The following is a 13464-nucleotide window of genomic DNA, read 5'->3' on the forward strand; positions in this document are numbered from 1 at the left end:
CACAGATCCAAAGAATAAAAACCTGACTTACACATTAAGACCAAATACAGGTCATCATTCTCAGGAGCTTATTTTTCAATTTTTTCTAGACCTATACAAAATCTACTTATTAAAAACTAAACAAGTTCCATAAATCCATAAATATAATTTGGTAGCCCATAAAAATTCAGCCAAAAAAGGTCATAAGTATAAAAAAAATCAATTACTTCACATTTTATCTTAAGTCAAAACACTTTTTTTTTTTTTTTGCAGTGCTAGGGACTGAACCCAGGCCTTAGTGCTCTACAACTGAGCCACATCCCCAGTCCCCAAATAATTTTTTAAAAAGTATAAAATAACTCTCACAGAAACACTTTACATGTATTAATTCAAATTATTACTCACTGTTATCCTCTGTAGTCATCTTACAGATAGATGAGCATACAAAGGCACCCAAAGCCTGCCCACAGCTGCACAATCAGTAAAGGGTAGAAGCCAGGATTTTGATCCAGGTTGATTCCAGAACCAATGTTCAAATCAACTATACCATGCATTCCTTTAACAAGTTTGACTAAGGATCTAATATAAACCAGCACAATTCTGAGGAATGATGCAACAGAAAAGATCTCTACCCTCTAGTTGGGAAGGGGGAACAAACAAGTCTAATGGGAGAATCAATAAATAAGTGAACAATGTATCTTCACCTAGTATTACATGCTAAGGAGAAATACCATGAAATCAAGGAACAGAGGAAGAAGCCAGAGATCATGGGAAGGCCTTCCAAGTGATGAATTTTTTGCATCAAACAGAAGATAAGAGCAACGACCATTTAGAGGAAGGGGTAATACAGCTAAAAAACAGCAAGGATAACATTATAAAGCATGAACAGTTTAAGTATCCAGTGAAGCAGGGTAATGAATAGTCCTAGAGCAAGACATAAATTAGAAGTTGGCAGTTGCCAAGTCAGGCAATGCCTTGAAAGACTGGGGTAAGGGTCTTGAATTCAATTCTATATGCAACAGGAAGCTTTTGTAGGATTTTGAGCAAGAAAATGACAATCTTATTTGTTTTTTAAAAAATCACTCTGACAAGGCATGGTAGCACACACCTGTAATCCCAGCAACCGTGGACGCTAAGGCAGGAAAAACACAAGTTTGAGGCCAGCCTTAGCAACTTAGCAAGGTCTTAAGCAACTCAGCAAGACTATCTCAAAATAAAAATATCAAGGGCTGAGGCTAGGGATGTGGCTCAAACAGTAGTGCGCTCACCTGGCATGCATAGGGTGCTGAGTTCAATCCTCAGCACCACAATTAAAATAAAGATGTTGTATCCACCAAAAACTTAAAAAAAAATTTAAAAAATTAAAAATTAAATAAAAAAAATATCAAGGGCTGGGAATGTAGCTCAGTAGTAAAGCACCCCTGGGTTCATTCCCCTGTATCAAAAAATAAATAAAAATACATTACTCTAATTGTTATGTAGGGACTAGTCAGGAAGCAAGAGAAATAGGGACACCAGTGAAGACACTATTCAAACAATTCAAGCAAAAGATAACAGAACTTAAGACTAGAATTCATGCATGGTCTACAAGTAGATGATACTAAAGGAGACTGCAACTGCTGTAACTGCATTGTCTCTTTAAAAAAAAAAAAAAAAGACAGTAATACCCCTCTCTTCTCACACCCCCTTTCTCAAATTGCATTTGGGGGAAAATTAATATTCATGTTATCAGTTCAGAGAAAGGGGAAAAATTTAAAGCTCGGCTTAATCTACCCTGTGATTTATACTATGCCACAGATACCCATATGTGGAGAAGCAGAAAGAACTGTAATGTTTCTTAATCTAGAACTCCTTTTATTTGGAGATAAAAGGTACCTAATATCTCCTTTGATTAGTTTTCCTCTCATGCTTTCTCTCTAGCACATTCAGGCTCATTCTAGATAGTGAAGGGATATATACCAAAGGAGTACTTATTGAGTAACCAATGTGTATATATCCAGATCTCACCATTTAATCCTCAGCTACCCATGGTGGAAAATGATGTCTTCATTCTATGAATGAGAAAAAAAAAAATCAATGATATTACTAACTTAACTTGCCTAAGGTCATAACAGAATTCAAACCCAAATCTCACTCCTAAGTTCTTATCTTTCCACTACAGAAGCTATCAAAGAAAGACCAGACTATCAAGTATAAATATGTAGCTTTTATAATTTCTCATTAACAATGACTAATCATTTCTGATGAGGATAAGATTTCTTTAATTCTCTTATGTAGAATTTGAGTTGTGAGTTGGGGATGGGGGAAATGGAGTGATTTTACATTTTTTGAAAAAAAAATGTATTTTATGCTTGAAACAGCATAGTATTTTAATATTAATGGAAATTAATACTAAAAGAACAATTTCCATCTCTTAAAAAAATCTTAACAGGTACTGTTTACTATAAAATTAGGGTAAAGTTTTATGAGTTTGGTACAGTCTGACCTTAAAGGACCTATAAAATAGAAAAAAAACAGGATAGGGATAAAAGATAATTATCACAACACATGAAAAATGGCAAATAGCCTAACCATTGATGGGAAGATAACCTTTAGACTGGATCTTTGGAAGAGAGGCTTTAAGTGAGTTTCCAAGTGTCCAGCACATAAGTCTAAGACATGAGGTAACATTATGCTAGCAGAATTTGCAAAGGCAAAGCCAAGCCTATAAGAAACCACAAATCTACGTTTGGAAAGCAGGTAGACTGTAAAAACCAAAAAATGAGTTACTGGGTACTCCACAGCAAGAACCAAGGCCATGATATGTATTACTCAACCTAAGGAGCAAATAATGGCTTATTCTTGGAGATTAGAGGAGCCAGAGAGGCTAGGCAGATACACAGAATGAAGACTTGTTACATAAAGTGCTAATAGTTACAAGCGCTTTTTATGGCATGCCAGTCTACACGATTTCTTGTCACCCACGTACCTTTTCTACCAGTACATGACCTGAGAGGATGAAGACAGAGTTGGACCTAGATCATCTGTCACTTTTTAATTAAACAAGGGGGCTCAATGAAGGAGCTAGGCTATGTTAAGGTTCCTGCTTTTCCAACTGGGAATACGTAGGAAGAGCAGTGAAACACACAGAAATGCCACTTTCCGTCCACACCGGGGCTGAGTCATTTCAACAGTGTGTGCAAGTGTGAAAGGGACACTTGTAAGGGCAGTTGGGGAAAGGTGCGCTGCACGTTAAGGGCCAGAGAAGTATCAAGGAAACGCGAGTGATAAAAGCTGCCTGTGGGTACTCCGACAGGGACTGCGGGGCCCGGGCGTGGGGGACAGGCAGTGACTGGAGGCCGGGCGGAGAAGCGCGGCGCCCGCCGACATTCTGCCAGCGCTCGGGGAGCGGACGCCCGAACGCGCGCACGAATGAATGGCGCGGGACTCAATGGCCGGCCGAGGCGCCGGCGCAGGAGGAAGGAGTTTGCGGCGCGGGGCGGCGGGCGGCGTCCGCGGCGGGTCGCGGAGGGAAGGGCCGCGGGCTGGGGTCGGGGCGGCCGCGAGCGGCGGCGGCGGCGGAGGGACCGGCGCGCCATGGCGGAGGGGGAAGGGGAGGTCACGCGTTACATAACCCGGCGGCCGCCGGCCGAGGGGCGGGCGCTGCGGGCAGCCAGGCCGCGAGAGCACGGCCCGTGCCGCCCGCGCCGGCGCGCCCGCCGCCACCCGCACCTCAGGCCGGCCGCCGCCGCGCGGGTCTGCGGCGTCTCAGGACGACGCGTGTCCGGCGCCACCCCTCCCCCACCCCGCCGCCGGCCCGGGGTCGCTCACCTTCCGCGTTGCCCCAGACCACCATGCCCGAGCCCGGCTGCCTGCTCCGGCCTCGCGGGCTCCAGCGCCGCCGCCGCTGCAGAGTGCCCTCACCGGGGCCGGGGAGGAGCGCGGGGAAAGGCAGTTGCTCCAACGCGCCGCGGTCCAGGCTCCCCCACAGTCGCGGCGGCCGGTGTCGCGCGCGCCGCGGCGGCTCCGCCCCTCCCCCTCCGGCGGGCGCGCGCGCGCTAGCCCCGCCCCCGCCCACCCCGGCTGCGGCGCCCGGCTCGCGCGCGAGGCTCACACTCACTCTCGCGTGGCGCACGCGCTTGGCGCGCGCCCGGCCCAAAACGACCCTGCGCGACAGGCGCGGCGCAGCGCTGCGGCCCCGCCCTCCTCTCTCGCCGCCGCCCGCGGGGGGCAGCGCCTCGGCTGCACGTGACCGTCTCGCGCGCGGGGGCGGGGGCGCACGGAGCTGGCCAGGCTCAGCGTCGCCCGGCTGCCGGTGCGCCGCCCTCTCGGTCGCGGAGCCTGGGCCGGTGTGTTGCTCCCGCTGCAGGGACGCTCCGCGCCACGCCGCCCCGCCCGCTCTGGGCTCCCCTGTCGCGGAGGACACAAGTGCAGAACTGACCGCGCTTGAAACCCTGGTACTGCCTGAAGAGGGTCCAACACTAGCGATTGATTTGCAGTGACATCTAGTGGAGAAAGGGCCACATATGAACTGACACTTTCCCGTGTCAGGGAGCCCCGAGAATCCTGAACCTGGTGGGTCGGCGAGAATGCACACTGCGCCACTGGGGTTGAGGGATGGAGCCAGCTCCAGGAAGGCCAGTGACCATTCCCGTCTTTTAAATGCGGTCTTGCATTGCACTTGAGTATGTGTAAGCCTCCATCAGGTATCCCTTCTCACATGCAGCACCTGGATTGATTACATGGGCAATTTTCCATTAAAAGTTGAAAAACAATTAATATCCTAGGTCATGTATGCTTAAATACAATTTTCACTAAGGGCCTTCCAGCAGAAAACAAGCGTCCTACAAGCACCATTCTCCCCCACCATCCCACCTTGCTGCAGTGTCGGTTCAGCGGGAGACGCTACATTGTTACAATAGTCTTTACTGTCTTAATGCCCAAAAAATGAAGTCGACCTTCCTTCCAAAGGCTTAATACTCCCCCCCCTCATTTCTTCACCTAAAATACTTGAAAACGAGTTTGCGAGTACTTTGGAAACATTCAGTATACTTTTGAAAACTAATTTGCAAGCCTGGGACTTGATTACTGGTAAGAAAGACCATAATCAAATATGTTTTATTAATTTTCCCCCTTTTTTTTCCCTTGCCATTCTATAAACTTTCAACTTCGGTACTCTCTTCCTAACCAAGCAAATACAGATTTTATGCTTTACTGAGACACCACAATTTGAAACAAATGGTGTCTTTTTAGTAGGCTCATGTGCTGAGATGCCACAGAAAAACAGTGACAACACCTTCTTCCTTATGAGGCTTAAAAATCTCTCTCTCTACATGGCAATATTTTCATCAGTAATAAATAGCAAGACTTGATTTTGAAGTTGAAAAATAACCTGTGAACTCTATAGGAACTGCATCATTATTATTTCAATTTCAATTTTGTTTTCTATTATTATTTGTGTCAAAGATTTTTTTCTCTGAATTTCCTCAAGCAAGAAATAAATGTTGAACTAACTCACCCTAGTAGTACCTCTGTAGAATATAAAAGGGTATAAACTGCACTTCAGGGCAAATTAGTACGCAAGTTTTACTGGTAAGGAGGAAAGAAACCACCTTGCTCTCTAGATTAAAAAATGAAGGGCTGGGGTTGTGGCTCAGAGGTAGAGCTTGCCTAGCATGTGTGAGGCACTAAGTTGGATCCTCAGCACCACTTAAATATAAAATAAAGGTATTGTGTCCACCTATGTCTAAAAAATAAATATTAAAAAAGATGAAGTGTACAGAAATAGGATGTATACAAACACTAAAATCCTTGGTATGAACAATTTTGTGAGGTTCTATTTTTGTCTGCTCCAGAATATTCTGTCTTATGCCATCTCATGATGTCTGAAGAACCTTTTATTTCAACATTGACTAGTCACTCCATTCATTTATCTGTTTCTGTTTATTCTCAGAAGAACTATCTTTCCCATATAAGGCAAGAAAACCAAATTTTGAAGAAAGGAAATGAGATAGTCAACCTGGATCTCCATTTAGGGGAGTGCTTTAGGGAACCTCACCTTTTCCCTCTTTTCTGAACTTGATTAAAATTCATTACTGACATCTCAAGGGGCCTATGGAAGTTCAGACTAGTGATCCTAATGGGACAGTCCTGGATAAGGACTTGACTGCTGCTATTCTTTCATATCAGTATCTAGCAGTTAACTTTCTTGGAAACATCCACAGCTAGTGTCTAAAATATCAAAACAGAATAAGAGTATAAAACTATTTAAAAAAAAAAAAGTTTGTACTCCAGTCCCTAGGGTGATGTGGTCACAGTAACTCAAGTCATAATGCTGATTGTTGCAGGGCATGCTGCACATTTTGCTGAAAGATAAAATAACAAGGGAAAATGACCTTAAGTCCACGGACACTTAGGAAGTTGAAGCCAGAATTGGTTTGCCAAGACTGAATTCTTTCAGACATGCAAAGGTATATGTATTTAAATGATACCATTTGCAAAATTCAGCACGATTTCACAACTAGTTATGGTGCACATTCCATATGAGGACATTTCCTATCCCCCAAAAACTTCCAATATAGTGAGGAAGACAAATGAGATAGAATCACCTGGAATACAGGTTCGGGGCTACCACCTAAGGGAGGTCTATGGAGCATGTAGGGAAGATATCGGGGGTCTCTTGGAAAAGTGAGATCACAGTAAGGACTGATAGACTAGTTCAGTTAGGGAAAAGCAGAAAAGGGAGGGCAGACAGGGTACATTCCAGGAATCACACAGTGTGACATGGGCTGTGGGAAGGGGTGCATGCTAATAAAGGAGGTTGGAGAGGTAAGTTGGGGTCAGAGCATGAGGATTCATGTGTTTTGACTTTCCGAAGGGCAAGGAACCAATGAGGGTTTAAGAAGTAAGGAAACTTTAGAAAGTCACTCTAGCTGCTGAGCTGGGATTGTGACTCAGCGATAGAGCGCTTGCCTAGCATGTTCGAGGCACTGGGTTCGATCCTCAACACCACATAAAAATAAATAAATAAAAATAAAGGTATTGTGTCCAAATATAACTGAAAAAAATATTTTAAAAAAAGAAAAAGTCACTCTGGCTATTGCAGGGAGAATAGGTTTGAGAAGCAATATGGGGGTCTTGTGGTAGTCCAGGTGCTCAGGTGTAACCCAGAAGAGCCAGGGAGGTAGATCTGCCTAAGGTAGGGGTTTGCAAAGCAACTATAATGAAATGAGAAAAGGGAAAGGAAGTTGAGGACATGGGCAAGGGAGAGATTATAATGATTGATCATGGAAACTAAGCAGAGGAGAGAAGAGAACAAACCAAGGGTGGGTGGTGTATGGTGTCAGTGGTCAATGGGGGACCATTTCAAAGGATTTTTTTGAAGCCAAGAACTAGACAACAGGGAAATAACAAGAATGCAGAGGGAATTAGTGGCTGTGATAGGATGGAGGACGAGACATTGAAAGGGAGAAGTTCAAGACTATGGAGGGTCAGAGTAGCAAAAGGATCATTACTGTGCATGTTAAAATCATCAGGAATAAAGACCAGAGAAAGAGAAAGTGAGTCAGAGCACCATTTTGATGACTTTAGGTCAAAAGGGTGAATATCATCTTATATGTTTAATTCTAAAACAATGATGGCCATATGGCAGAGATTCCCAAGCTTTTTCTGTTCATGGAATCCTTACTGTTTTTTTTTTTTCTTTCCCCTAGGCCAAAAGAAATACCTAACATTTTATGTAGAGAGGGCCAAACAAGTATTTTTGACCTAACAACTTGGTAACTAATTGAAAAACATTACAACATGTAAATTGAAAGCAAAAATAATATTTTCATTTCATTCTTCACCATCATTGCAAATGGGACATGTGTGTCCTATGGGCAATGTATCACTTCTCAAATTTTGAAATCAGGTTGACACTGTCACTCTCTCATTTCCTATTCCACATTGGCAGGAATGTTTCATGATACTGCTGTGTACTTCAAATTCCATCATACTGAGAAATACTGATTTTCCTGCCTCTAGTGATAACTAAGTTGAATCACTTGGCTGGGTAGTGGCAGCCAAATCTATTGGGTGTAAAACTACATTTCCCCCCTGTGTAAGCTGTGGGGTGGAAATTTTTTTACCAAGTCAATATTCTCTTTAATCTTTTTAATCTTCAGCCTCTATTGATGATCCCGGCCCCAGTCAACCATTTTATTGGGTTGCAAAGGAAGTTTTCCTCACTCCATCATCCCTTCTATTTACTGGCTAGCGTTCTTTAAAGAACTTTCCTTTATGCACAGGGGTGTATTTATTATAATTCCTCCTTAGAAATCAGGGAAAGTATTTAATGCTTTCTATTTAATTACTATTTTCTATAGAAAAGGGTTGTCTAATAGTAACCTCCAATGGCAGTAAATAAGCTTTTTCTTTCTCTCTTTATTCTTCCTTCATTTTCTTGAAAGTCCTAATGGATTCATAGATTTTTACAAATTGTCTACAAATTGTCCCAGATTTAGCCAGTGGGAGCCTCTTAAAGTTGGGAAGATGCCTTGCAGTTCTCCTAAAGAAGTACAATCCAAGCACAGGAAACCGTGAGGTCAAAGACCCTAAGCTTGAAATATGCCTGGATATTTAAGGACAATGAATCTGCAAAAGAATGACAAGGACCAGGATGACTGGATGGGGGTGCAGACTGGCAGAAAACCTTTCATATCATTCACTGGCTCTTTTATGCCAAGTATGATAGAGCCATCGAAGGGTTTTTAACAGAGGGGTGAATGTCGAATATGATTTACTTTTAAAAGGAATCTCTGCAGCAGCCATGTGGGGAATAATTAAGGAAGAGCATGTTAGGAAGGGGGTAGAAATCAGGAATTCTGCTTTAGTCAGGTTAAGTTTGAGATATCCATGAGATATGCAAGTGGAGATATTAAATAAACAGATGTCTGGGGAGATATCCAGGTTGGGATATACTTTTTAGAGTTCTTAGTTTATGCATGATGCTTAAGACTGTTTAGATATAATCAATTAGAGACTAAGTGGAGAAGACAACTGACGCCTAAGACGTGGAGCACTCTGACGCCTAGATGCTGTCAGGATGATGGGAAACCAGCAAAAGAAGCTTAGAAGGGTGTAATGTCAATGGGAAAAAAGGCGGGGGGGCGAAGCTGGACACAGTGGTGCTTGTCTGTAATCTCAGGAGCTCAGGAGGCTTAGGCAGGAGGATCGGGAGTTCAAAGTCAACCTTAGCAACCTAGCTAGGTATGGGGCAACTCAGTGAGACTCTTTCTCTAAAATATATATATATATATATATACTTAAAATTTTTTTAGTTATACATGGGCACAATATTTTTATTTTGTATATTTATTTTTATGTGGTGCTGAGGATCAAACCCAGGGTCCCACACGTGAGAGGCGAGTGCTCTACCACTGAGCCACAACCTCAGCCCTAGATAAAATTTTTAAAAGATCTGGGGATGCGGCTCAGTAGTTAAGCACCCCTGAGTTCAATCCCCAGTACCGAAAAGAAAAGAAAAGGAAAAGGAAGGAGGAGGAGATGAGAAAGAAAGAAGGAAGGAAGGAAGGAAGGAAAGAAAGAAAGAAAAGGAAAAGATTGCAGAACTCTGAAAACCAGAAGTTGGGAGAGTTTCAAATAAAGTAAGGACTGAGAATGATGAATATACTTGACAATGCGTAGGTAAGTCCTGCAGGAAAGTGGGAACTAAAGCTTGATTGACAGAAAATGAGAGGAAGTGGTCAGATCCAGGTGAAAGGTAAGGGCAGTTTGGGTCTAGGTTGCTCATAATGGAGATGATAGAAATAGGCAGGCTTTGAAGATGGTTTTGAAATTGAGTTAATGGAGTTTGATGTTGGACTGCGAGTCGGGTTTAGGGTGGATGAAGAATTGCTGGGTTTTGGCCAGAACAACCAGAAGAATGAGGCCACCGTATGTAGAGACCTGCTCCTACTCTTACCCTCACCCCTGACTACCCTCACCCCGGCCTTCAGAGAGGCGTACTGATCTCCATTCTTAAGGGTCCTTAGGTTGCTCCTGCCTCTGGCCCACCAGGGGCACTTGGCCTTCAGCTTCCCCTATCAGCCAGGAGTGTGGCTATGAAGCCTTCTGCTTTCCAGCTTCCAAACTTTGCTTACTTCTCTCCTTCCCCATTCTCTTTTTTCTGTGTATTTTAGTACCTTGAATTTAAAACAAAAATCCGTTTACAATCATTTCTAAATATCTGTGATATTTAGGAAGAAACATAATGAATGTTCAACCTGGAGTTCAGTGGGAAGTCTCCTTGTTTTCTAATTTATTTTCTAATTAGCAAACGATCATTATTATAGTTTGAGCAGGTCATTTGGCCCTTCAAAAGGCTTATATCAGATATTCCAGAGCCTGTGATTTCTGACTGAGTTAAAGGAATCATTCATTTAAGTGATAGAATTTCTTCCTGCTTTCCTCCTATTTCTTCTTCCCTTGCATGAAGCAGTGAATTTTATTTATGAGTTTCCTGAGAATCCTACCATTGAGCATCACCCTGAAAACAGTCAAAGTATGCCATAATCATTTAAAACCACAGGGAGTGTGGCTTAGACCATATGAGAATATGTGAGCGTATGGGTTTTGTGCGTGTGTCTGAATTCAAAGCTTTGTCCTTATGCACATTTATTATTTGATGAGAATAGAATCATAAAAAAAAACCCAAAACAACAACAACAACAACAAACTTGTGTGCATTTACCTGCCCTCCCCCTCCTTTTGTTGTAAGCCTTCGTGGATTGGTACCTGATTCACACAAGGGAATTTGGAATCAAAACAGGACCTCTGCATGAACTCTCATGCTGGTGGGCATGAAGCCTATTCTTTCTGATTCTTGCCGCAAAGTAGCCAGAGTTGGAGAGAACCCCTCTTGGGTTCCCTCCTAGGTATTTTTCTAAGCCCTAGTTTACATCTTCTTAGTGTAGCCTTGTGTCTGCCCTGAGTTATATGACACAGGCCATATACTTAAAGTAGATTTCTCTTTCTTGTTTGAGCAGAATCAACTTGGTTTCAGGTACTTGCAGCTAAGGGGTACTTACTAAGATCAAAGATGTGTGTTTCACTGATCAGGAAGGCTACTCAAACTTTCTCTAGAGAATTGAAGCAGTCCCCCTCTACTGACTAAGGACAGCTAAGGACAGCTCAGGACCACAGCTCTCAAATCAGTTTTCCTGGAGGCAAGCAAATTCCCAAGACCTTGGATCATTCATGAGGCTTTAGCAGGACTTGATCTCAGACACTGGCCATGGCCATGGCCCACCACATAGAGAAAAGCTGCATTAAAGATGTAGGACTCTTTTATCAGCACTTCCTTTTCCAATTTCACCAAAACAGTTTTTTTTTTTTTTTTTTTTTAAGGTTTAAAATGCCCTAAATCCTGGGTTTAGGGCTTATTATGAGAGGTTTAGAAATGCACTCCTAACTAACAAGAGAGGCATGAGAATCAAATTTCTGGATTAAAAATAACTGTACTTCCTCAACTGAGTCTGTCTCTAACTGGAATCCAACACATTAGGAAGACCCAAGAGGCAAATATCCCCAAAGTTGTACACCAAATCAGCAGAAGAACTGAAAATAAAACCCAGGGACTTTTACTGCCCACTCCATCAGTAAAAACTCAAGGGACCTCCAGGGACATTGAAGGATGGAGCCTGTTTCTAGATTTTATTGGAAGATTTTTCTTTTGTGGGTGTTCCAAGTACAAATACAGAAGAGAGGGAGAGAGAAAGAATGAACAGGATGTAAAAATGGTGACCTGCTGATAGCATTTGAATATAAATGACACCTTAAAAGGAGATGCAGTTGTGTCCTAGCAAGAACAGCAGACAGGAAATCAGGTACCAAGTTTCCACTTCTGACTCTGCCATATGAATGAGCTGCTTAATTTTGGACACATTGTTTAACTTCTCCGGACCTCTAAGTCCTGATCTGTAATTGAAAGTCCTACTAACCTGTCATCCCCAGCTCCCAAATTCTATGAAAATCTTAATCTCAAAGGTTTAACAACTGAATAAATTGAAGTGACAGTTATATCACGTAGTACTGAAATTTTCAGAATAATGCAACTCATTTAATATAATTTTAAAAAGCTAACATGGCCCCCGAAATATATTCAATTAAAGATAGAACAATACAGGGGGTTTTGTTTCTGTCTTTTTTTTTTTTTTTAAGATCTAAGGAAGCCAGAATAAAGATAAGGGAATTACAAAAGACAAGCAGAATTAATCATTATATGAGTTTAATCAGGGAAAGATTAAAAAAATCAAGAGGCTCAATATTGCAAGCAGCATTCATAATCATGGGCTTTTTAACCATATACACAAGACATCAAATGTTATTGCAGAGGAAAAAAGGGTTTGGAGTACAAAAGGTATAAAGAAAGATAGGTTTTGAAAAGATGATTTCATTACTCACCAAGGGAGAGAGTGGAGAATTGCCAAATGAAGATCTTGTGTCTGGGAACAACAACTGACGTTCAGGGGACTGAGTTAAAGGGTAGTAATAGTAAAAATGATAATTAGCAGGCAGAATGCATTTCAGTGAAGCAAAGTACCAACCTCAGATATTATCGTCTCACAAGTGGTTGGGCGCATAAGCAGCAATATAGGTAAAACTTGGAAAACAAATTAAGGGGAAAAAGCAATAGAAGGAAGACAATGTAGGGCTGGGGATGTGGCTCAAGCAGTAGAGCGCTCGCCTGGTATGCTCGGGGCGCTGGGTTTGATCCTCAGCACTACAGAAAAAATAAAATAAAGATGTTGTGTTCACCGAAAACTAAAAAATAAATATCAAAAAATGATTCAAACATGGGAACAAACACTCTATATTGAAGAGGGAAAACCAAACTGAAAAAACAAAACACCAAAAGAATAACTCAGACTCTAGAACAATGCAGACAAATAAAAAAAAAAAATCTATTGTGGGAAAAGTGGCAAAGCTATGGGAAAGTCACTGCGATTTTTTTTTTTTAATTTTATTTTTTTTAGTACTGGCGATTGAACTCAGGGATGCTTAACCACTGAGCCACATCCCCAACGCGTTTTTATGTTTTATTTATAGACAGGGTCTTGCTGAGTTGCTTAGGGCCTCTCTAAGTTGCTGAGGCTGACTTTGAACTCCCTTTCCTCCTGCCTCAGTCTTCTGATCTGCTGGGATTACAGGTGTGGGCCACTGCGCACATCTGGAGTTTTTAAAAAGCAATATGTGGTCTCAGACATAGAATGGTTACTCTTAACCAAACCTTGGGCCTCTCTAGAGGTCATCTGTAATTATGAAGGCAAGCCAGTGGCGGGGTCATTCCACACACATTGATTTTTTTTTTTTGGTAAGGATTATTTGCAAATCACCTCATGGGAAATTAATTTCAAAGGCTGAGTCAGAAGCTAGGAAGTTGGCCCATCAATGGCCCTGGGACCAGGACACCACAAATCAGAAAGCCTCTTAGATCCAAGAGGGGCACTTGGGAAGGGCAACACA

General features: G+C 42.5%; 1 protein-coding gene across 4 annotated transcripts in view; it reads right to left on the bottom strand.

Annotated features, from left to right (window-relative positions):
• Rev1 (REV1 DNA directed polymerase) overlaps window positions 1–3999 on the bottom strand; it is a 77017-nt gene extending 73018 nt beyond the window's left edge. For 3 of the 4 annotated variants that reach the window (XM_078028551.1, XM_078028547.1, XM_078028549.1), the window contains exons 1-2: window positions 3790–3999; window positions 1987–2030 (exon numbers count right to left, since the gene is read on the bottom strand). The gene's annotated coding sequence lies outside the window, so the exon portion shown is untranslated. The remainder of the gene's footprint in view (window positions 1–1986; window positions 2031–3789) is intronic. The other variant, XM_078028548.1, reaches the window with a different exon arrangement.
• Between the last annotated feature and the right edge of the window lie 9465 nt (window positions 4000–13464).

Source organism: Ictidomys tridecemlineatus, chromosome 12 (genome assembly GCF_052094955.1).
Source record: "Ictidomys tridecemlineatus isolate mIctTri1 chromosome 12, mIctTri1.hap1, whole genome shotgun sequence".
Taxonomy (NCBI): domain Eukaryota; kingdom Metazoa; phylum Chordata; class Mammalia; order Rodentia; family Sciuridae; genus Ictidomys; species Ictidomys tridecemlineatus.